The sequence below is a fragment of the Lynx rufus genome, unplaced genomic scaffold (assembly GCF_022079265.1).
Source record: "Lynx rufus isolate CCGP_SWC_20201006 ecotype Redwood Valley unplaced genomic scaffold, mLynRuf1.p SCAF_6, whole genome shotgun sequence".
Taxonomy (NCBI): domain Eukaryota; kingdom Metazoa; phylum Chordata; class Mammalia; order Carnivora; family Felidae; genus Lynx; species Lynx rufus.
The window spans coordinates 42,685,755-42,711,464 of NW_025814878.1; positions in this window are offsets into that span (position 1 = coordinate 42,685,755).

The window sequence follows — 25,710 nt, forward strand, 5'->3', positions numbered from 1 at the left end:
TGTTGCTTGAAATGGAAATTGGTCCATCTTTCCTGGAAAACGGTTTAACAATACATATCAAATCTGGAACTTTTTTTTCTGAGCATTTCCACTTCTAGGAAGGTATCTGAATAAACTAGTAATGAATGTATAAAAGCTCTGAGTCTGTTGATATTCATTTCAGTATTATCCTCACAACAAAAATTGAAAACAAGACAATAGAAGTGTCATACAGCATAAAAATCAGGGGTAAATGGTTATGTTCATGCTACACAATAATATGTGGCTAATAAAAACATTTTAGAAGAATTCTTAATGATATTTAAAGATGTCAGGGGCGCCTGGGTGGCGCAGTGGTTGAGCGTCCGACTTCAGCCAGGTCACGATCTCACGGTCCGTGGGTTTGAGCCCCGCGTCGGGCTCTGGGCTGATGGCTCAGAGCCTGGAGCCTGTTTCCGATTCTGTGTCTCCCTCTCTCTCTGCCCCTCCCCCGTTCATGCTCTGTCTCTCTCTGTCCCAAAAATAAATAAAAAAAAAAAAAAAAAAAAGATGTCAGTGGTATATAATACAAAGTGAAAAACAGCAGGATAAATAACTACATTCAGAATATCAAGAAAAAAAGGAATATATCCTAAAGAAAATACACCAAAATGTTAGCAGTTCTTATAGAGAGGACTATCTATCTTCTATAAACTTGTTATGTATTATTTATTCTCTATACTTTCTGTATTCCCCAGTTTGTTTAATTACTTTTAATGCTAACAAAATCCTTATTCTATATGACATGAATGTTTTTACTAATAAAACAATTATAAAGATGAGTTTCCTTTCTATGGGCTTTAAATAAAATACATGCATGTTTTCTCTTTAAAAGTATTTAACAAAATGTTTTAAAGTTGCCATTTTTTTTTGACAATCACAAAAAAATGAGGTGTATAATATTTTACCTTAGGTACAAACAACTTATTAGATTTCAAACTCCAGGTGGTTCATTATTATAAATATTCCTGTTTCTTATTTGACTTTTTTAGGCAAATTAATAGAAAAACTCAATTAAATATTTTCAAAACAGTTTGAAAAAAGTTCCTACAATATTTTTCAGCATTACTATGGAGATGTTCTATATTCAAAAATTTTTTCCAGCTTTGCGTGTAAAAGGATTACACTGCATGAGGACCAGAAAATAAATGCATACAAGAAAAGAAAAATCTGCCTTCATCCAGTACGCAACCTGAGAAGAATACAAAAAGGAAATGATGACTCCAAAGAATGAAAATAAATTGGATTTCTGAAAGTCTTTAGTCTTAATAATCTACAATGTTATTAGTATCAGGGAAAATTAAAACACACAAACTTTATTTTCTCTGCAACCTTATTTTAATTGGTTTTCTTTATTTTGAGGTAATGGACATTGAAATCACATTTTCAGGATTTCACAAAGCCTGGAAGTTTAACCTAAAGCAGAATTTTACTCAGTGAACTACTTGCATCATTTAAATTTATTTGATTTCTGTAAGAATCAGTTTTATTTATAAGGTAGATGCTATAAAATAAAACTAAAACTTAAAAATAAAAATAAAACTTAACTCCAGAAGGTATATATTACGTTTTTCCTACTGTTTTTGAGCTCCCTGGATGAGATACTTCTAATAAAAATATGCATCATTGCCTGTAATGTTTTGAATAATAATAATAATCAAATAATGCCTTTTCTCCAAGGAGAAATGGCTACATATGAAAATAACAACAGGACTACACAATTTTATTTTTAAAACATTTTTGATGTCTGTAGATTGACGTTGCGTGTACACACACAAATTACACAACGTACACACAGTATAGAATATTATTCAACCATGAGAAAAAAGGAAATCCTCCATTTGTGACAATACGGATGAACTTTGAGGGCATCACGCTACTTGAGACAAGTCAGAGAAAGACAAATGCTGTGTGATATCACTCATGCAATCTAAAAACACCAAACCTGTAGAAATAGAGAATAGACTGGTGCTGACCAGAATTGGAGACAGATTGATCAAAGGGTACAAAGTCGCAGTTGGAAGGTAAATAAATTCTGTGGATCTAATGCACAGCATTGTGATTATAGTCAACAGTACTGAGTTATATACTTGAAAACTGCAAGGAGAATAGATCTTTGGTGCTCTCACCATTAAAAAAGCTCATTGTGTGATGTGGTGGAGGTGATAGCTAACCTTACCTGTTTTGAAGTGTATTAAAACAATACCTCGTATACTTAAGCTTATACATGTTATAGGTCAATGACGTCTCGGTAAAGCTGGGAGAATATACAGTATAATGATTCACTAGACGGAGAAGGAAGGAACAGGATGGAAGGTAAAAACAAAATTATTTATTTTCTTGGAAATAAATAAATATTTTAAAAAATAATGAAAAATTTAGAATCTGCAAACGGACTGAGATACGCTCGCTAAAGTCAAAAGTAGGAAGAGTTCACAGAGCCCAATGTTGTGCTAAAACAGGAACTCAGGCTGAAATGGTCTCAATAATGTTAACCCATCCTCAGTGAGGCGATAGGAAGGTATGGACATATAGGCGGTATGTAATGGCTATCAGGTCACAGAGTGCATTTCACAAATTAGTCCGGATTTTGCATTTATTTAAAATTTCAATATGTCGCTCATCACTGATTTTTGTGTTTCAAAAAACATTTCATTAAAATATTTGCCTGGGTTGGGGCGCCTAGGTGGCTCAGTCGGTTAAGCGGCCCACTTCGGCTCAGGTCATGATCTTGCGGTCTGTGGGTTCGAGTCCCGCGTCGGCTCTGTGCTGATGGCTCAGAGCCTGGAGCGTGTTTCAGATTCTGTGTCTCCCTCTCTCTCTCTGACCCTCCCCCGTTCATGCTCTCTCTCTGTCTCAAAAATAAATAAACGTAAAAAATATATATATATTTGCCTGGGTTACTCGCTTTTGGGTACCTAATTAAACTGCACTGGAGGCAAATGCCTTGCTTGCCTTGCTTCACCCCAGCTTTCAGTTATAACTTCTAGTATATTCTGTTTTATGACACATGAATCCCTAACATGTTGTTGTCATTGTTTCTTTTCACAGAGAGAAAGCAATGATGCTTATAGAAACAACGATTGCAAACGATGTATGTAACTCACATAAGTTCAGATCATCTGCAGACCAGGCAAGCAGTGTAACTTACCAGGCGGTGGTGGTTGGCAGAGTTCTGCCAAATTTGAGAGTGGAGCGGCACAGTGCTGATAGCAGCCTTTTTGTGCCTTTTTACCCCTTGTTTATTACAAGCCTCCTCTTCTCATTCTTTGGAGGAGAGGGTCAGGGAGTAGCTAACCTCTTAATATGAAGCTATGTTATATCTCAGAACTGAGAAGAAACACAGAGATAACAAGTCAAAGTGGCCTAAGCTTCAGAAGCTGGATGCTTAAAATACTGCTGATTACCAAATCGTTCTATTGCATATTTCTTAGATTCTTACACTTCACAGCGATGAAGAGGATTACCCTACTCTGTGGTTCACATATACTGGCCAGTTCATGACAGTTTTACAGGCCTGCTGGAAAATGAAAGAAATCAGGATAAATCTATGAATGGATAAAGAAGATGTGGAATATTACTCACAAAAAAGAATGAAATCTTGCCATTTGCAACAATGTGGATGAAGCTAGAGTGTATTATGAGAAGCGAAATAAGGCAGTCAGAGAAAGACAAGTAACCATATGATTTCACTCATATGGAATTTAAGAAACAAAACAAATGGTCATAGGGAACAAAAAGAGAGAGAAAAGCCAAGAAGCAGACTCTTAACTACAGAACAAACTGATGGTTACCAGTAGGGGGAATGGGTTAAATAGGTGATGGAGATTAAGGAGTGCACTTGCGACGAGCACTGGATGTTGTACAGAAGTATGGAATCACCATATTGTACACCTGAAACGGATATTACACTATATGTTAACTAACTGGAATTTTAATAAAGACTTAAAAAAAGAAAGAAGTTATAAAAAATTAAAGAAATCAGGACAAATTTAAATGAATAAATATAGAGACAAATATATACACAGGCATTCAGATATGCACATGTATGCATATATAACGAGTAATATTTCTTATAAAAGTCTCTCCTTAAATAGGAAATTATACCCTTCCTACATTATGCCGCTAGCAGATTTCTTTTATAAAATTATAGTACGAGTAGATGATTTTATTTTGTTTTTAAATGTTTATTTTTGGGAGAGAGAGAGTGCATGCGCACAAGCACAAGCAAGGGAGAGGCAGAGAGAGGGGGACGGAGGATCTGAAGCAGGCTCTGCACTTATAGCAGAGAGCCCAGTGTGGGGCTCGAACTCATGAACCATGAGATCATGACCTGAGACAAAGCTGGATGCTTAACCAACCGATCCACCCACGCACTCCCGATTTTATTTTAATATATTTATTTGGGGGGTACCTGGGTGGCTCAGTCAGTTAAGCGTCCAACTCTTTTTTTTAACGTTTTACTTATTTTTGAGAGAGTGTGGGGGAGGGACAGAGATGGGGACAGAGGATCTGAAGCATCTCTGCACTGACAGCAGCCAGCCCGATGTGGGGCTTGAGCTCACAAACCACGAGATCGTGACCTGAGCCAAAGTCACATTCAACCCACTGAGACACCCAGGGGCCCCAAGCATCCAACTCTTGATTTTGGTTCGGGTCATGATCTCACAGTTCATGAACTTCAGCCTGCATGGGGCTCTGCACCGACAGCGTGGAGCCTCCTTGGGATTCTCTCTCTCTCTTCTCCTTCTCCACTCACACACACTCTCTCTCTCTCAAAAAAAAATAAAATTAAATAAATATTTTTTAATTAATTAATTAATATAATAATAATATATTTATTAGGAAAAATAAACCCTTGCTCACTTTATATTGGTTACCCTATTTTTTAATGTTATTGACACTTGAAAGCAAAAATGATGAATTTTATCCTCTCATCAAATACAGTAAAACCTTGGTTTGCAAGCACAATTCGTTCTGGAAAAATGCTTGTATTCCAAAGCACTTGTATATCAAAGCAAATTTCCCCATAAGAAATAATGGAAACTCAGATGATTCGTTCCACAACCCCAAAATATCCGTATAAAAATGATTACAGTACTGTAATACAATACACAATAGTAAAGACAATACAAGCTATAGAGAAAAATAAACAAATTAACCTGCACTTACCTTTGAAAACCTCATGTGGCTGGCATGAGGGAGATGAGAGAGGAGGGTTTTATGTAGGACGACTTTCACTAACAGAATCACGGCTGTCTATCGGCTGAATGGAATCTTTTTCTTTTCGTGCAACTTGAACAAGGAACCTATCCAATGACACTCGTTTTTGCCTCCTTTTGAGGATTTCAGGGAAACGTGACACTGCACTGTCTTTAAACAGATTCACCACTCTCACTGCTATAGCCTTATTTGGATGGTGCTTTTCTACAAAATTTTACACTCTTTCCCACATTTTACGCATCTCCCTAATTTCATTTGAAGTGAGGGATTCCTTCACCTTTTTCTCTTCCTCCTCTGCAAATGAGATGCAGAAGTAGACTTTTCATAAAATCTTGCAACTTCAGCCACTCATAAAGCTCTTCAAACTTCTCAGTGATTTCCTTCTTAACTTCCACCGTAATCATCTCCTTCTTCTAACCACCTGTCTTTTCAACCTTTTCTGCCTGGGGGGCCGTTGTATACACTTGCACGGATGTTGACTACAGTACAGCTTTAATAAACTCTTGTCATATACTGGGTTTAATGTACCTGGCAATAAGGCAGCAGAGGAAAGGGTCTATATCTGCAGGTAGCCTGACCTAGAATGAAGCACAACATCCCTAGTCTTACTATTGTATGGAAAAGCAAAGGACTGTCCCTAGGTGCTTGGAAGTGACAAAAAATACACTACTGCCAGTTGTGGGCCATTTCCAACATTCTAAAAAAATCACTGATTTCTGCCAAACACCCTGACCTGAGACCAACCATCCAAGCCTGGGAGACAATTACCCACAATCCTTCAGAGAGAGAGAGAGGGAGAGAGAGAGAGAAGAACCACTGGCTCAGTTGTGATCACGTGACATTCAGTGTCATGTACTACTCGTGTTGCAAGACATCATTCATTTATCAAGTCAAAATTTATTAGAAATGTTTGTTCGTCTTGTGGAACACTCACCGAATTAAGTTACTCACAGTCCAACGTTTTACTATATAGGGATATCCTCTACAACGACTCAAACAACTGGTTACTCTTCCTCAGTAAATTCATAATAAAAACAGGAACATTTGCTGCATTCTTATTAGGTTACAGGCACCGAGCTAAGATACATTCCATGTATGACTTTGTTTACTTCTCACCACGGCCCCCAGTGTGGACATTTTACAGATGAAAATGCAGAGCCTAAGAGCCAGACTCTTGCTCTAATTCACATAACTTATGCTGTGGCAGAAGCACAACATTTAAACTCTCAGATAGTTGCCTCCACATGCAGAACATTCCATTGCTTCCATGGTTGCTCAGTTCTTTTTTTTTAAATTTATTTATTTTTGAGAGAGAGAGCATGAGCAGGGGAGGGGTAGAGAGGGGAACAGAAGATCCAATTCAGGCTCTGTGCTGACAGCAGGGAGCCCAATGCGGGGCCCAAACTCACAAACCAGGAGATCATGACCTGAGCTGAAGTTGGACACTTAACCAACTGAGCCACCCAGGCACCCATGGTTGTTCAATTCTAATCATTATCAAATGACTTTGAAATGAGTCCTGCTGTCTTCCCACAGACCACCCTAACATTACTCTGAAGCAACAAAGTGAAAAACGCTCACCCATTCCTATCTTTCAAACATTTGAAGATCATGCTAGACGACCTACATCTCCTTACCATCCCTTCTCTGGGGTGATATGTCTCTGTTTCCCTCTAGAGATTAGGGCTTCCTCATAGAGTCAACTATCACCCCGTGGTATTTTTTATATTAGCTATGTTAGATATATGGTTTCTATCTTACTGTCTAAAGTTGGATGCCTCAGAAAACAAAATCTGAGTCTCTGAGATTTGCATGCATGAGGTTTGCTGAGATGCTCTCAGAAACATTTGTGAAGGATAACAGAAGCAGGATTGAGTGAGGGAGAGGTTAAGGGGTTAAACCGCAAAGCAGCTGGGACAGGGACTTGGCCAACACTTACAGGAGCTCCAGATCTGGGATGGGTCTTCAGAGTTATCTCAATTGAAAAAGGAGTCTGGGTCCTTGTACCTCCATTTGACCAAGCATTAGATGTGCATTACCCTCAGGGAAGAGGAGTGGACAAGGCAGTTTCCTCTGGCCAAATGTAATTCCTACAGAGGATGAAATGCAATTCCTATAGTGGAACTCTGAGACATCATCCTCAAACTCCTGGGAGTTAATGGTTGGGGAATATGTGTTTGCTTCTGAAGAGGGCATCTGGAGAACACCCCAAAACACTCACTTGAGCTGCTTGCACCCACTTGCTCCGTGTGTTAAATTTATCTCATCTGAAACACAGTTGCTTCAGGATTCTGGTTGATCTCTCTTCATGGGTAATCTTACCATTCTTCATAAGAAGAATCATTGTTGTAGCCAGTCTCAAGGCTGTACTTACTAATCATTATCTCTTTCCTTTACTACCCATTCTAGATTACACTCACTGTCAGCTAGCACTGACACTGGTCTAGGTACCATGATGATTCAAGCAAAGTGTTGTAGACACTTGTCCCCGATTACTTTGCCCTTCTCATACTATGTCTGCTGCACTTGTCCATTGATTCTTGACATTGGACAAGGAAGTACTAGAAAAGCTCCAACAGATCACCTGAGTGTCAAGCATAATCCTCCCTGTTAAAATTATGTTATAGCATCCCTACCATATCCTCGTGATCAGAGTCAATTACCCCTGGCAGGATAATCCTTTGTCTGTTTATCTCTGGTTCAAAAAATCTAAGGAAGCAAGCAATGGATGTAACTTAAAACTTAATGGGAATCTCATTGTATCCCAATTTAGAAGCATCGTCTGCCTGGAAAAAATCCTACAGACCCAGAGAGATGAGAACTGTGGCAATGAGAAGCACAAATTACCCAAGTGGTTCACAAAAAGCGCTGGTAAGTGCTGATCACTCCAACTTCCTTCCTCTGTTTTGGAGACCCATTTATTCTATTACTAACCTCTTAGTCTTAGAAAAACTAGGTGGGTTGACCATTCAAAGATGAAGGATGCCAGCTTCTAAAGGACATGAGGGATGTTAAAGCTGGAGGCAGTGAAAACCAACATGGGTTTCAATTCACATTTGTAAGTTTCAGCTTGCATTCATGGGTTCCAACTTGGTACTTTGTCTCCTCTGTTTTACATACATTTTCCCTTCCCAATTACATGTCCTATAGATTTCAAATCCCCACATCAGATATGAAACCAATAGCTTTACAGACATTGCTTAACTAGTTCCCACAAAGGGGTAAATTCATCTACCTATAACAAAGCTGTTCTGCTTCTCTGATTGAAATTTGATTGTTTTGTCCATATAGTGAGCACCCGACAAAATATTTTGATTATGATTACTAAATTGTGTTAGTTTTCCCAAAATCCTTCAGAAATTTAGGAGAATTTTTTTTGTCATCAAGAACAAACAAAAATAACAACCAGAAAAACCTCTCTACCCAACAACCAACATGAATGGAACACAAAAGTATAACAAAAACTGAAAAAACCTTTAATACGCTTTTTGGTAAATAGTGAACTTTTTTAAATTGTAGGAAGGAACTAGGTAAAGCCATTTGGGGAGATTAAAAATGTTGTCATCCACTTGGAATTTCTTTGGATGCATTAACTGATCAGGTTCTGACTGCAAACCAGCTACAAAAACTCACACAGTTCCTGTACCCTCAGCTTTGAGAAAAGAACTCTATTTAGAACACTATTTCCGAGCAATGTGAGCCTCCCTTTGTTTTCCTTCCTCACACCTTTTGCACTAAGACCCTATAAAGGCTCCCACCTGTCTGCCTGCTTAAATAGCTTCCCTTCAGCAGAAATGACAATTGCTGATCTCCTAATGGCCTCAATAATTCACTGATCAGGTAAGTTTTCTTTTCCATTTTTCACAATAGCAAATGAAAGCCTCTCTCTTAGCTGTTATGGTCTATTTACTTACCCCCATAGATTACTCTGTCTTGTCTTATTGACCTGCTGCTGAGACACAGCTGACTCCTCACTTGATTCTTCTGCCCGAGAATGGGAAAATTCCCCTTAATGTAACTGGGTTCTTTCACTGATACTGAAGTAAACATGTCTGTAAGATGGGAAGGGAAGTCTTTATGCCATAAAAAATGCAGAGCTAATGGAATGTAATGCATCCTGTAGCTTTTTTTTCTTCTAGGCTTGCCAGCATTTACAGGGCTTTTTGTATCTTTCAAACCATTCTAGTTTCTTTTAGCAGCATCAAGAACAGTGTAGTCAATGAAGGTATTAAAGGTCCAGAAGATCATGGAGGTCTTAAGTACTTCTTTTATATCATCATACCATGAAACTATGCAGGACAGCAACCATGTCCTATAATCTTAACCTTACAACTTCAGGATCTTTCTACAGGTGATTTTGGAGCAGGCTTCATGGGAAACAACAGTCATATTGCAGGGTAATCCACCATGCGGTCCGTGTGGCCATGTCACTTTTAGCAATAAACGTCCAACACCCTGTGATATTTCCTTCAGTCCCAGGCAAACTAGAGCAGTTGGTGACTCCATGCAGAGCCATTAGAAATATGTGCCTAGGAGACATGAAAACCTGGGAGCAATTCCTAGATCTATGTCATACTAGTTGCGTCATGTTGGACAAGTAATTTAACTTGAATGAGACCTCAATTTCCTCAGCTGTAATTAAGAGCAGAAATACCTTTCTAAACAGAGTCACTCCAGAGAAAAATGAAATAATGAATTCAAATTATATAGTATAGTTCAGGCATATTATGAATTATTAATAAAAATCAGCTGTTGTGAGTGCTTAGGATAGGTTGACATATTTGACACTGAGTATCTCTTAGGTTTGTTCCTATAATTTTTGGAGGTGTTGGTACAATGGGGACATTTTCAGTTTACTCTTGAGAATAGTGGATATATGGTCCCAGAATCAATTGTTTCTGGATTTCTAAGAAATGTATTCGCTGAGAAATTAAATCCCTGAAACATTTCGTGCAGGTGAATTCTGGAACATACTTCATGGGAAGTGCCAATGGAAACAAGTTGACAAAGTCATGGTTAACTGTATGAGTCTGAACCGGAAAGACCTGGGTTTGTCTTCTGGTTTCCCCTTACAGATTGTGAAGCCTAATCTCTCTGGACCTGAACTTCCTCAGAGGCAAAGCAGGGGTGATCATACTGATGTGATGGGACTCTTAAGTAAGATATTTGCAAATTGCCTAGCACACTAATAATCATTTGAAAGTGCTCAATATATACTATATATATATATATATATATATAATAGCTAAAAATTATTAACTATTTATGTGACATGCACTATTTCAAGGATTTTCATGTATTGGCCAAGTTAATATTCAAAATAACTATGTGAGATAGATGTCGCTCCCTTTTGTGTGTGATAAATATGAAAACCAAAGCACAGAGAGAGTAAGTAGCGTGCGCAGGTTACACAACAGAGGGTGCTTGATTAAGATTCAAATCAAAGCCACCAGGCTTTCGAACCCAAACTTTTAACCATTACACAGCATTAAAGCGTCCCAGTGGTAGGTCACAGAAAGGTGAGATGGTGAGAAAGATACTCTTAAAGATACTCTTAAGATACTTGGAGAAGTAGGAGGTAGAAAAATGTGTAATGGAATTATAAGCAGATTGGATGTTCAGTGACCTTGAAGGGTGAGCCACACTCATAATCATACCGGACTTCCTTCTTAAAGGAAAAATTTCTGCTCACCTAAAAATGTGCCCTCAGGCAAATCGCTTTCAGGTATGGACACTGAAAGATGGCTTCGTGCACATCTCTGAATGACGCAGCTCAGCTAGCTACCCAAGACAAAGCCACATAAGGAAAGAGTACCTAGCGTTTCTCTTACTCAGTCCTGTGAAATGCCAAGCTGTGTTTTCCCCCAACTAAAATTGACAATTCGTGATAGGTTCCTAAAGAATTGCTCTTTTCACGTTCAAATGATCTTGTCGTCACCATTTGTCAGTGACAGTTAAATCAAAATCAGAACAGTATGAGATGAAAGAAGTTGTGTTCAGCTGTTTAACTCCATGCCGCTAAGGAACTCAATGATGTTCTGCATGTACTATTGCAACACCAGTGACTTAAAAGCAACTTGCTGATTTTGGACTTCTGCTTTCAGTTAGAAAGGCTGTTGCTCCCATACTAATAATAGCAAGCCAGATAAGCTTGAGTCTTACACTTTTCTCTCTTTAAACCCATCAGAAAGCTGAGGCGACAGAGAACCTGAATGAATTAAATTCAAGAAAGTAATGAACTCTGCTAGGAGTAAAGACACTTGCAGTTGCTTTCACCAAAGCCCGCTGAGCTGTGGTAAGGAGAAACCAGCTAAATTTTAATGAACGTTTAATGGCCACATGTACACTGTGCTGATTGATTGAAATCCTAAGGACCCCAGCTACCTGAAATTTGCAGTCAGCCATTAACTGTTCTTCATGAACAGTCTGGGAGAGCTGATGGAGTGCCCCATTCCCTGAGAAACAGGTCTTCCCCCACTAGAAGGACTCAGTCCTATCAAACACTGGGGAAGGGCAAGATGCTGAGAGAAATTCATCTGAGGCACTCCAGGCTGTTATGGAATGTGCTATAGAAGCTCTCAGAAAGCTGGAGAAATGTCAGTAGGCTGGAAAAAGATCTCTTATTGTTTACAAAGACAGAGGTGGGATTGGAAAACAATAGCACCTTAGTGACTAAAAGCTGACTGTAGAACTTAAAGGAGAGAGAGAGAGAGAGACAGGTACCTACGTTGTAAAGCCTAAAGAGATTGCTAAAGTCTTGGCATGCTAAGATCTCAATTCCTGAAGGAATTGTACTGACCAAAGGAAAAGTACTGACAAAAATTTGAGACCGCTTAAGCTTCTGACTTTGGCTCAGGTCAGGATCTCGCAGTTCGTGAGTTTGAGCCCTGAGTTGGGCTCTGTGCTGACAGCGTGGAGCCTACTTCAAATTCTGTGTCTCTCTCTCTCTCTCTACCCCTCTCCTGTTTGTGCTCTGTTTCTCTCTCAAAAATAAATAAACATTAAAAAAAATTAAAAATTTGAGAACGCTTGAAAACTAAAACTAAAGCTGCACCAAGGCCAAACTCAAATCAAATACCTATTAGATTAATTCAGTTCCTCATACTAACAGCCTGATCAAAGAAGGAACACAGCTTTTCTAGGTGTAAATATTTATTATACAACAATAATTAATAATATTATTCCAAGGTGTAACTATTGACACATCTACTGAAAAAGTACATGATACACCAATAAGTACAAAAAGGTGATTCATAGTAAAGAGAGGAAATCCTCAACTGAAGCAGAAGATGGTCCCAATTTCAATGGTCAGAGATCCTTTTAACATTTTTGTTATTTATTTTTGTTTTACCCTCAGTATGAATTATCTATTAATTATCTTATATAAATTAAGTAAAAAAACAAAAGTAATAAAAAACCAATAGCATCAAAAAATATCAAATACCTAGAAGCATATCTAATAAAAGATATGCAAAACCTCTACTTTTAAACTTTTTTTTTTTTTCAACGTTTATTTATTTTTGGGACAGAGAGAGACAGAGCATGAACGGGGGAGGGGCAGAGAGAGAGGGAGACACAGAATCGGAAACAGGCTCCAGGCTCTGAGCCATCAGCCCAGAGCCTGACGCGGGGCTCGAACTCACGGACCGCGAGATCGTGACCTGGCTGAAGTCGGACGCTTAACCGACTGCGCCACCCAGGCGCCCCAAAACCTCTACTTTTAAAAGTTTAAATATTGAAAATAAGAATTAATAAAAGCTTAGATAACATATGCTAATAGATTATTAAGACTCAATAATGTTACCATGTCTATTTTCTTAAAATTCATCTTCAGATTCAGTGCAAAACCACCATAATTCCAGACATTTTTTTTTGTTTGAAAATGATAAATATGTTCTCAAATTCATATGGAAATCCAAAGTATCTAGAATTGTCAAAACAGTCTTCAAGAAAAAGAACAAATTAGGAGGACCTTTGTATCTGACTGCAAGGCTAACTGAAAAGCTATGGTATTTAAGACAGTATGATTTTATTAGGAAAAACAAAGACCAGTGGAATATAATAGAGTACAAAATCATTGCACATCTATATGGACAATTGATTTTTGACCAACTTACCAAGTCATTTCCATGGAGAAAGAAATGGGGCTGTAGCAATTGAATACACTCATAAAAAAAAAAATAAAGGTAAACTCCTACTTCACTCTACACCCATGAATTCATTACAGACAAATCATAGACCCAAACACAAAAGCTAGACTCCTAAAGATGCTACGAGAAAACATGGGAAAACACCTTCATGACTTTAGAGTGGATGTATTGGTCAGGATTCTTTAGGGAAATAAAACAAATAGTGTGTGTGTGTGTGTGTGTGTGTGTGTGTGTGTGTGTGTGCACATGTGTGAAAAGATTTTTAATAAGGAATTGGCTCACACAATTACAGAGACTGGCAAGTCCCAAGGTCTGCAATGTGAGTCAGCATTTTGTAGACCCAGGAGAGTCAATGGGTTACTTCCAGCCCAGGTCCAAAGACCTGAGAAACAGGAGGGCCAGTCACGTAGTTCCAGTCATAAGGCCGACAGGCTTAGGGTCTAGGGAGAGTTCAAGAGTCAGTTTGATTCTGAAGGCAGGAAGTATTGTTCTGGTTTGGTGGCAGTCGGGCAAGAAAACCCTCTTCTACTGAGGGGAAGGTCAGCCTTTTGGTTCTATTCAGGTCTTCAACTGATTGGGTAAGGCCTACCAACAGTAAGGAGGGCAATCCTCTTCGTTTGGTCTACTGATTTAAATGTTGATCTCATCCAAAAACACGTTCACAGAGACAAATATCTGGGCACCTTGTGGCCCTGTCAAGTTGACAAAAAAATTAACCTGCTGTCACACAGGCATGAACTAAAAGGCACGAATGACGAAAGAAACAAAATTATAAATTAAACTTTGTCAAAATAAATATCCCACTCACCAAGATCTGTCCTTGATTAGATAAACAAGCTACAAAATGGAAAAAAAAATTGTGACACATATATCTAACAAAGAAATCATATCCAGCATACATATAAAAGTCTCCCGCAAATCACAACAAAAAGAAACCAATCCGTATAAAAACTGACCAAACTACCTGCCAAAAGTTACTTCACAAAAGAAGATATGCAAATGTCCAATGAGAACATGGTTAATAATGTCATTTGATAATACGTAAATGCAAATTAAAACCACAAAAATAAGTTATTTAATGGTAAGTGAAATAATCACCTTCGAAAAGACTGGCAATGTAAATAGTGCTTAAGAATATGAAATGACTAGAATCCTGTAGTATCTTCCCCTTGGACCAAAGTGCATAACCACTTTGAAGAAGTGTCTGCCAGTTTCTGATAAAGATATACATACTTTCATCAGATGGCCCAGTTATTCTGCTGTACATATGAGGGCATATGTTAACGACAAATCTGTATAAGAAGGTTCATAGTGGCCTTATTCATTGTGGCCAAAAACTAAAGGCAACAAAATCTTCACCAATAAAATAGGCAATTGAAGTGTAGCATAGTCATATAAGTAGTACTACTCAACAATAAAAAGGATAAATACAGCATCAGGTATAAGCCTTAAAACATTGTGTTAAGTAAAAGAGACACAAAAGACAGAACATTGTATGATCTTATTTGCATGTAGTCCAAACACAGATGGAAGAACTCTATGGTGATAGAAATCAGAAAGCCATTGTCTCTGAGAAATGGGGATTGATGGAAAGGAGACAAGGAAATTTCTGAGTGAGGGAAAGTTTGATGCCTTGGTTGGTAGACATATGAGGGATACAGTTTGTAAAATTCATAAAATATGTACATTTATCATATGTAAATAAACTCTTAAGTATGTACATCTATTATGTGTGAAATCTATTTCATTTGAATGAAAAGAAGAAAACAAAAAGCCCTTGGCTTTTTAAAAAAGGTAATGACTTTAGGGGCGCCTGGGTGGCTCGGTTGGTTAAGAATCCGACTTCGGCTCAGGTCATGATCTCACAGTTGGTGAGTTTGGCCCCGCATCCAGCTCTCTGCTGGCAGCTCAGAGCCTGGAGCCGGCCTTGGATTCTCTTTCTCTTTCTCTCAATGTCTCTTTCTCTCTCTCTCTCTCTGCCCCTCTCTGCCTCTCAAAAATAAATAAATAAATAAATAAATAAGCATTTAAAAAAATGATACTGACTTTAAATCAAGAAACAATTAAGTTTATGGTAGATTACCTTTGAAGACTTCTATGTATATTTTGACACATTACTTAAAGGAAAAACTATAATTCTTTTTTTTTAAAGACCTTTTCCTTAGGAGGATTACTAAGAGATTTTAACCCTCTTGTAAACACTCACATAGTCCATTTTACCAATGATTTTTATTTGACATAATGCTGTTTCAGTGGACAAGGCTAGGACAATTTTAGAAAGTTGTCTGTATAGGAATATAATGGTTCTTTTGAAAGATGCTAGTTTTTATTTCACCATTAGGATTATTGCCAAAAAAGCATATGCTTACATAAATTAAAAAGGGAGAGGAAATAATTGTGTAATATTCACTAACCATGGAATTTCCCCCATTATTTGTTCTCTTGATTGCTAATGCAGGATAAGCTAAAAGGGAAGACGTGGTTATAAACTAAAATGGACAGAAGTTACTGAGTTCTAAATGAAATAAATATATTTTTTTTCTTTTTTCTTTTATTTTCAATACAGAGGTATAATTCACAAATGACCTTTCAGGATATTTAAGGTGTATGTCATGGTAAATTGATAAACATATACATTATGAACTTATTTTCCCCATCTAGTTAATGAAAATTAGCACATCCATCACCTCCCATATTTTTTGTGAGAACATTTAAGTTCTACTTTCTTAAATTTCGATTGTACAATATAGTACTATCAACTATAGTCACCATGTTCTATATCAGATCCTCAGACCTTACTTATTTATGGCTGAAAGTATGTACCCCTTTACCAACATCTCCCTACTTGTCCCAACCCCTCAGCACCTGACAACCACTCTCTGTTTCTATGAGGTTGACTGGTTTTTTTTTTTAAGTTTATTTATTTATTTTTGAGAGAGAGAGAGAGAGAGAAAGAGAGAGAGAGAGAGGAGTAAGGGAGGAACAGAGAGAGAGGAAGAGAATCCTAAACAGGCTCTGCCCTGACAGCATAGAGCATGGCGTGGGGCTTGATCTCATGAACCATGAGATCATGACCTGAGCCAAAATCAAGAGTCAAACCATTAACCTACTGATGGGAGTCACTGGAAATCTCAACTACAAAGGGGCACCAGGGGGCCTCCAGGTATTGTTCACGTTTTGTTTCTTGATCTGGGCACACTGACACAGCAGTGTTTAGGTGTGACAGTTAATCACGTGGCACACTATTAACTTGTACACTGTTCTCTATGTATAAATCAACAAAATTTTAAAACATTAGGGTGGGGGCGTCTGGGTGGCTCAATCAGTTAAGCATCCAACTGGGTTTCGGCTAAGGTCATGATTCCCCAAGTCAACTGTTCTAGATTACACATATAAGTGATACCATACAGTATATATCTTTCTCTGGCTTACTTCACTCACCATAATGCCTTCAAGGTCCACCCATATTGTCACAAATGACAGAATTTCCTTCTTTTTCCTGACTGAATAACATTCCATTATATGTGTATACATCTTCTTCATTCATTTATTCATTCATGAACATTTAGGTTATTTCCCTATCTTAGCTACCATGAATAATGCTTCATTGAGCATGGAAAGACAAATATCTCTTTGATATACTGTTTTAATTTCTTTTGGATATATACCCTGTAGTGGGATTACTGAGTTATATGGTAGTTTTATTTTTAATTTTCTGAGAAAATTCCACATTATTTTTCACAGTGGTGCACAATTTACATTCCCACCAACAGTGCACACAGGTTCCCTTTTCTCCAAATCCTTGCCAACACTTACTAGCTCTTGTTTTGTTTTTTTGTTTTTTTTTATGATAGCCATTCTAACAGGTCTGAAATTATATCTTATTATGGCTTTGATTTGTATTTCCCAGATGATTAGTTATGATGAGTACCTTATATACACCCATTGTCCTTTCGTACATCCTGTTTGGATAAATGTCTATTCAATTCCCCTCCTCATTTTTAAAAAGATTGTGTTGTTTTTTTTTTTTACTACTGAGTTGTATAAGTTCTTTATATATTTTAGTTATTGGTCCTTTATCAGATATATGATTTGCAAATACTTTCTCCCATTCAGCAGACTGCCTTTTCATTTTGCTAATGGTTTCCTTTGTTGTTCAGAGTTTTTTAGTTTGTTAGTTTTTTAGTTTTTTTAATTTCACTTGTTAATTTTTACTTTTGTTGTCTTTGCTTTTGGTGTCAAATCCAAAAAAATTATTGCTAAGAGTAATGTCAAAGATCTTACATCCTATATTTTCTTCTAGGAGTTTTACAGTTTCAAGTCTTAAATTCAAGTCTTTAATTCACTTTGAGTTAATTTTTGTGTACGGTGGCTGTCCATTTTTCCCCAACACCATTTATTGAAGAGACTTTCCTTCTGCCCCTTGTATATACTTGCCTCTTTTGTTGTAAATTAATTGGCCATATATGCATGGATTTATTTCCTGGCTTTCTATTTTATTCTATTGATTTACGTGTCTATTTTTCTGCCAATACCATATTGTTTTCATTACCATAGCTTTGTAATATAGTTTCAAATGAGGCAATATATCCCTCCAACTTCGTTCTTCTTTCTCAGGATATGTTAGCATAGGTAAAAGTTTGTCTATTTTCTTTGTCTTTTTAAAAACCCAGCTCTTATTTTCATTGGTCTTTTCTATTGTCTTTTTAGTCTCTTATTTATTTTTTTCTTTGATATTTGCTGCTGTCTTCCTTCTACTAACTTTGGTCTTCTTTCATTTATTTAGTAGTTCCTTGAGGGATAAAGTTAGGTTGTTTACTTGAGGATTTTCTTGTTTCTTAATATAGGCATTTATTGCTATGAGCGTCCCTCTTACAACTGCTTTTGTTGCATCCCATACATTTTAATGTGTTGTATTTCCATTTTCATTTGTCTCAATATATTTTTTTATTTCTTCTTTGATCCATTGGTTGTTTAATCTCCACATATTTGTGGATTTTCTAGTTTTTTTTCTTGTAAATGATTTCTAGTTTCATATCATTATGATCAAAAAAGATACTTGATAAAATTTTAATCTTCTTAAATTTAATATGAGTTGTTTTGTTGCCTAACATATGATCTCTCCCGGAGACTGGTCCATGAGTACTGCTGCGGTGGGATGGAATATCCTGTAAATTATCTGTTAAGTCCATCATGTCTAATATGTAGTTTAATTCCAAAGTTTTTCTATTGATTTTCTTTCTGGATGATATATTCCTTGTTGAAAGACAGGTATTAAAGTCCCCTACTATTATTGTATTGCTGTCCATTTTTCCCTTCAGTTCTGTTATTATATGTCTTACATATTTAGGAGTTCCTGTATTCAATGCATAAATGTTTTTTTTAAGATTTTATACCATTCTTGGAGTGTCCCACTTATAATTATATAATGGCCTTATTTGTCCCTTATTACAGTCTTTGGTTTAAAGTCTAGCTTGTCTGTTATTAGTATAGCTGATCCTGATTTCTTTTGGTTTCCATTCACATGGAATATCTTTTTCCATCTTTTCATTTTAGTCTGTGTGCTCTTATAGCTAAAGTGAGTCATTTGTGGGCAGCATATAGTTGAGTCTTATTTTTTGTTTTTGTTTTTTAATCCATTCAGCCACTCTATATATTTTGATTAAAGAACTTAGTATATTACATTACAATAATTATTGATAAGTATGGACTTACTATTGCCCTTTTGTTAATTGTTTTCTAGCAATTACTTCTTGCTTCCTTGTTTCTTTTACTCTTTTCTTTGTGATTTGATATCACTGTAGGAGTAGTACGAGTATCACTGAGATTTCTTTCTCTTTATCTTTTGTGTATCTACTATAGGTTTTAGCTTTGTGATTACCATGAGGCTTACATAAAACAACTTAGGACTATAGCAATCTATTTTAAGCTAGCAACAACTTAACTTCTAAAACATACTAAAGCTCTGCATTTTTACTCTCCCCCAATGTTTTGTTTCTGATGTCACAATTTACACCTTTTTACCTTATAAATATATTAATAAATTATTGTAGTTATACTTATTTTTAATACATTTTTCTTCTTTCATATTGGATTTATAAGTGATTTACTCACCACCATTATAACATTAAAGTATTCTGAATTTAAGTGTATATTTATCTTTACAGTGAGTTTTATACTTTCATGTATTCCTGTAAGTAATTAGCTTTTTTTTTTCATTTCAACTTGAAGATCTCCTTTTAACATTTTTTTTTTTGTAAGGCTTATCTGGTGGTTCTGAACTACTTAAGCTTTTGCTTGTCTGGAAATCTCTATCTCTCCTTCAATTCTGAAGGACAGTTTTGCCAAGTAGAGTATTTTTGGTTGGCAGCTTTTTGCTTTCAGCACTTTGAATATATTATACCATTCTTCCTGGCCTTCACAGTCTCTGCTTAAAAATCTGCTCATAGTCTTATGGAGATTTCCTTGTATGTAACAAGTTGTTTTTCTCTTGTTTTTATGATTCATTCTGTGTCTTTAACATTTGACAATTTAATTATAATGTGTCTCTGCGTGGGTCTCTTTGGATTCTTCTTACTGGAACACTACGGTCTTCCTGGATCTGGATATCTATGTTTGTCCCCAAGTTAGCGAAATTTTTAGCCATTATTGCCTGGAAGGAGCTTTCTGCCCCCTTTTTTCTCTTTCCCTTCTGGTACCTTTATAATGTGAATATTAATCCACTTGATGATATCCTATAAATCCCTTGTTATCTTTGCTCTTTTTCAACATTTTTTCATTTTCCTCGCCTGATCAGATGAACCCCAGTGCCCTCTCTTTGAGTTTGCTGATTCTTTCTTCTGCTTAAAAAAAATCTAGTATTATTTTGAACTCTTTATCAAGTAAGTCACTTAACTTTGTTTCACTAAGGTCTGTTCCTGGAGTTTTATCTTACTCTTTTGCTTGGAGCACTTTCCTTCGTTTCTTCACTATTCTGACTCTGTGATGATTTCTTTCCATTAGATGAAACAGCAACCTCTTCCAGCCTTGATGAAGTGTTCTAGTGTAGGAAATGAGTCATATTGTCTAAACCCATCCTAGCGTTAAGTTGTCTCTCAAACTTGTATGATTGTCCAAACTACCCTCTTTGTTCTTAGTGGTTCCCAGTAGTTTAGGGTGTGTCAAAACCCATTTTGATGTGCATATTTCCTCATGCCCAATGTGGTGGAGTGACTCAGCTAGTTTGTAGATTTCTCTCAGTAGGAACTGCTCCATGTATAACTGTAGATTCAAGGTGTTCTTAGGAAAAGGTCAGTTCAAGATCCTTCTATGTTGCCATCTTGGATTGGAACCCATATATGCACTTTTTGGTGATGTGTCAAACCTGGCTAAATGCTTTTAAAATTAAAAAGCATAGGGGCGCCTGGGTTGCTCAGTCAGTTAAGTGTCCGACTTCGGCTCCCATCATGATCTCACAGTTTGTGAGTTCGAGCCCCGCTTTGGGCTCTGTGCTGACAGCTTGGAGCCTGGAGCCTGCTTCAGATTCTGTGTCTCCTTCTCTCTCTGCCCCTCCCACACTTGCAGTCTGCCTCTTTCTCTCTCTCAAAAATAAATAAATGTAAAAAAAAAAATTTTAAGCATATATATATATTGGGACTTTTTTAAACTTTCTAAAAAACTGTATTTATTTTGAGAGTGAGACAAAAAGAGAGCATGAGCTGAGGAGGGGGAGAGAGAGAGAGAGAGAATTCCAAGCAGGTTTCACACTGTGAGCACAGAGCCTAATGCAGGGCTCAAACTCACGAACAGTGAGATCATGATCTGAGTCGAAATCAAGAGTCGGATGCTTAACTGACTGAGCCACCCAAGTGCCCCTATATTGGGGCTTTTTAAAATTTGAGAAATACAGAGTCCATATGGTATAGTTATGTCTTTTTGGCATCAACTATATTCCTGTTGAAATCTATAAACTGAGGACAACTAAGAACTACCACATATGAAATTGGAGGACGTAATAAAAGGTGAAGTCTGTAAAGTGTTAGACTGAATATACCCTGAAGTCAAATGGATAGTGCACAATATTGTAAGGTCCGTTGTATCAGTTTAGTTTTGGTTCTGTAACAAATTTTCAAAAATTAGGTGGCATAAAATCTCATAAATGTATTATCTATCTTACACTTATGTAGGTCAGATATCCTACACAGGTCTCCTTGGACTAAAATCAAGTTGTCAGTAGACTGCATTCCTTTTTTGGAGGCTCTAGGGGAAAATCTGCTTCCTTGCTTTCTCTAGTTTCTAAGGGCTACCCACATTCATTGACTTGTGGCACTTCCTCTATGTTTAAAGCCAACGACTTTGCATTATTCTGACAATTTTTCCATAGTTAAATCTCTCTCTGACCTATCCCAGAGGGAGATTTATGGGTTCTAAGGTTTTTAAGGACCCGTGTGTTTAGATTAGTCCCACCTGTAAAATCAATCATCTTAAGGTCTTAATTACATTGGCAAAGTCCATTTTGTCATGCAAGGTATTCACAGGTTCCCAAGATTAGGATGTGGGCATCTTTGAGAAACCATTATTCCTTATATCATGGCAGTGGGGGAAATATTAAAGAAAAGAACAAGCCAGAAGACAAATTCATCATTCTGTTTCAATATTATTCTTCAATATGTGTATACTTTACAGACATTCCTCTATTGCTTAACACAAAATATTTACAGCAGTCATTCCCCCTTTTATACAGTGCTAGGGAAAAAAAAGGCCATATCTTGTAACCTCTAAATTATTTTCATAAATGTAAGCAAAAATATCTTACTCTCACTAAATATACTATCAATACATTATACTTTCAGTCTATTGTTATCTGTTAGCAAAATCATTGACAAGAAGCAAATATCTCCAAAAGATCAGCAGATAAATTCCTTCTCTTTGAGCTGAATTAATGAGAGGGTGTGCTTAAAACAATGACTGTTAGAGTGAGATGTTTATTTTTAGTTATCCATTTGATTTTTTTTTTTTTGTGACTTGGAGTTATTATAAGCCAAAAAGAAAAGGGAGTAATTTTTAATAGAAATTCTAGTAATATGTGGCTAAGTGCCCATTAGGGTAGATATGACATAGTTTAGCTTGAGATGAGGAAGCCACAGAGATAAATGCTATAAGAGGGGGCATTAGCCTTGAACTGCAGATGCTATAATGGTCTGTTGTATCATCATCCGCTCCAGTTCTGCAAGAGTTTATCAACTTTCAACATAATGAACAGCAATATAGCTTTCATCTTTAGAAAAAAATTGATTAAAAGAATTTCAGTTCAGAGAACTTTTTAAAATACTCTAACTTTACATGAAAATCCTTTAAAATATATAACTTTAAATTTTTTTCATTGAACATGTAGTTGGTAAAAAAATAAATAGCACAGTACACATTCCAATTTCACAAATGGTGCTTTAAGATGTGCAGAATATTCAATAATAGCATTCGAAAATTTTCAATACTTGGAAATTTTATTTCCTGTTATCAGCATACATAAAATTATGGAGCCTAGTGTCATTGCAGTGATGTGAACTAAAATGGATGTTGCATGATCTTGTCCTGTTTTTAGTTTCATGGTTTATAAAATAATATTAAAAGCCTAAAATCATAATCTCTACCACTACCAATTATAAACTCTTCATTGAGCATATATTGAATTTTCTTAGTGTGCTTTATGACCTTTAAAATCCCGACAACATTTTAATGGACTTTTTGGTCCTGCAATGAAAAATTTCAAGGGCTGTGAGAGGGCACATAACAATAAAATTACTATATCTTTTTGGTTTGATTATTTTAAATCTTAAATTATTATTGTTATTAGTTCAAGTATAAAAGATGGACTAGAAAGTCTTTTAAGAGCCTTTCTATCTCAAAAATGTAATTCAACTGTTCAACTGTTTTAAGTTATTTTATTTTATAGGAAAGTAGGAATAGAATCTCACAATAGAGTCCATCATGCTGATCCTTTTTCTACACAACAAAATAGAAAAGAGAGGCAATTATCAAGACACAAGTTGTCCCCAACTTAAGAATTGGTTGTGTTCCAAAAGGTCAGTCGAATGCATCAGACCCAAGGAAGTCCAGCAGCAAAATAACAAGACCCAGCCAGTGACTCTTGTTAAAAGGTGGGAAATTTTAGTCTTCAGAGGAAAAAAGTCAAGTTTCCAGGTCAAGAGAAATTTGAATGCTAACAGGCAAGGCCTTAGCACTGTGTGAAGAAAACGTAAGTCCAATGTTAACTACACTGTGCCCCACCCCTTCCATGCTTCTGCAGGAATCACCAAAATCTGGCCCTTCTAAACTCAATCCCTTCCACCTACGTGGCCTTTAAGCATTACATGAATGCATGGGTAGCCCTTTTTTAGTAATAGCTGGGACCTAGCCAACCCATGGAAAATTCTAAAATAAAATATCTTCCAATAAGGTATCTCCTCTCACTCCCAACTGGTTCAATTAAATTTGGGGCTTCTATCTTCAGTTGCTTTCAGCCTTCGATTTCTCAGCCCAGATTATGCTTTATGCTTCCACATGTCCTACCAGATTTTGTTTTCTGCTAGGCACATGGGAGTAACAATGTAAATACCTATGGATCTATTTATTAACTAAACTGTGTAGCTAATTACATGGATCGTGGTGACGATTATGAATAATTCCAGAGTAGATATACGAATCAGATGATCATACATGCATTATGTAAGGACTTTGAAACATTTGAAACACTTTTTAAACATTTGAAACACTTTAAGCATTTGTAAACACTTTTTAAAAACTTTGAAACATTTGAAACACAAAACATTTTCGTTTTAGTGGAACTATCAAACACACTAGAAAGAGATTGTGTTTCCCAACTTCAAAGTGATACCACTGTGGCAGGGTTTGATCTCCATCCCCTCTCAGGTGTCTCTCAGGTGGTTCTTGGAGGTTAGATGCTTCATTTGCTTTCCTGTGGCCTCCCTCTACTGACCACTGCATTGTCTCTCCACCAACCACCCCTTGAAGTTCTTCTTGTCTTGGAGAGGAGATGGCACTCTGGGGTGGGGTTAAGTGTCCCTTTATCACTCTATATTAAGCACACAATAAGCTTTTACTCTAAATCAAGGGATAGCAAACTATAGCCCTTCAGCCCTGTCATCTGTTTTTATAAATAAAGTTTTATTGGAACACACACATTTTTTTTCTATATTGTCTGTGGTTGTTTTCATGCTACCAGGGCAGAGTTGAACAGTTTAACCAGAGACCATATGACCCACAAAGCTTAAAATACTTATGCTTTTTCTAGAATGAGTTTGTTAACGTCTGCCCTCAATCAGCACAGCCACAGCATATCTTGCAACATTTTAGAGTACTATCTGAAAGTGTAAGGCATACGACATGAGGTAGAAAGTTCCTTACAGCTGCTATGTGATGAGACCACTCTCAGGGGTACCTGGGTCAAATTTGTTCAGTTTCCCCTTCCAGGAGGGTCTGCTTAGTTCCCCAGTCATCCCTTTAGAGCAGCTTATGCACATTAAAGTGGTATATGCCTTGGAATCCAGACCCAAATGTTGTGTTGCCCATATGAAAAAAGAGTTTTCTCCCTGTCTCTAGTGTAAGTCCTGCATCCCCAGTCTCTCGTTTCTGCTCAAGAACTACACTTTTACACAATGATAAATTGTTAACGGGAATATCCACCCCAACAGGGGAAATTGTACCTCCTGCCCAAAGAGATAAAGTATTATTCTATAACACCAATGAATGATTCTGTTTATTGTACATCGTTTTATTGTTCCTAATTATTTACTGTCTTGACTTGCAGACTTCTTTTGCCAGTAAATGTTCCCATACAGCTGGCTTCAGCCTTGACCATACGACTTGCCTTGGCATAGCAAATCTCAAGCATTCCATGTTCTAGCAGAAACTCTAGCAGAGTTATCGCATCATTCAACATTCCTACTTTTCCTTCTGTTTCAAGAAGGTTGTGTCCCAATGACTGCTAATACGGTCCCTGTCTTGGCATGGAAAATACTCGTGGCGCACAGACAACTCACAGCTGCCTCAGCTATCACGTCACTGGAGTGAGAAATAAACTTATATTGGTATAAGCAACTTGATTTTTTATTTACTTTCTGGGCTGTTACTTAGCATAATAGAGAAAGATGTCTTTCTTAGCTCAGGCTGCCATGATAAGTAGTTTAAACAACAGAGATTTATTTCTCACAATTCTGGAGACTAGAAAGTCCAGATCAAGTTTCCAGCCAATTCCTTTCCTAGTGAGAGCTCTCTACTTGGCTTGTAAACCTTTACTTCTCCCTAGGTCTTCACCCTGCCT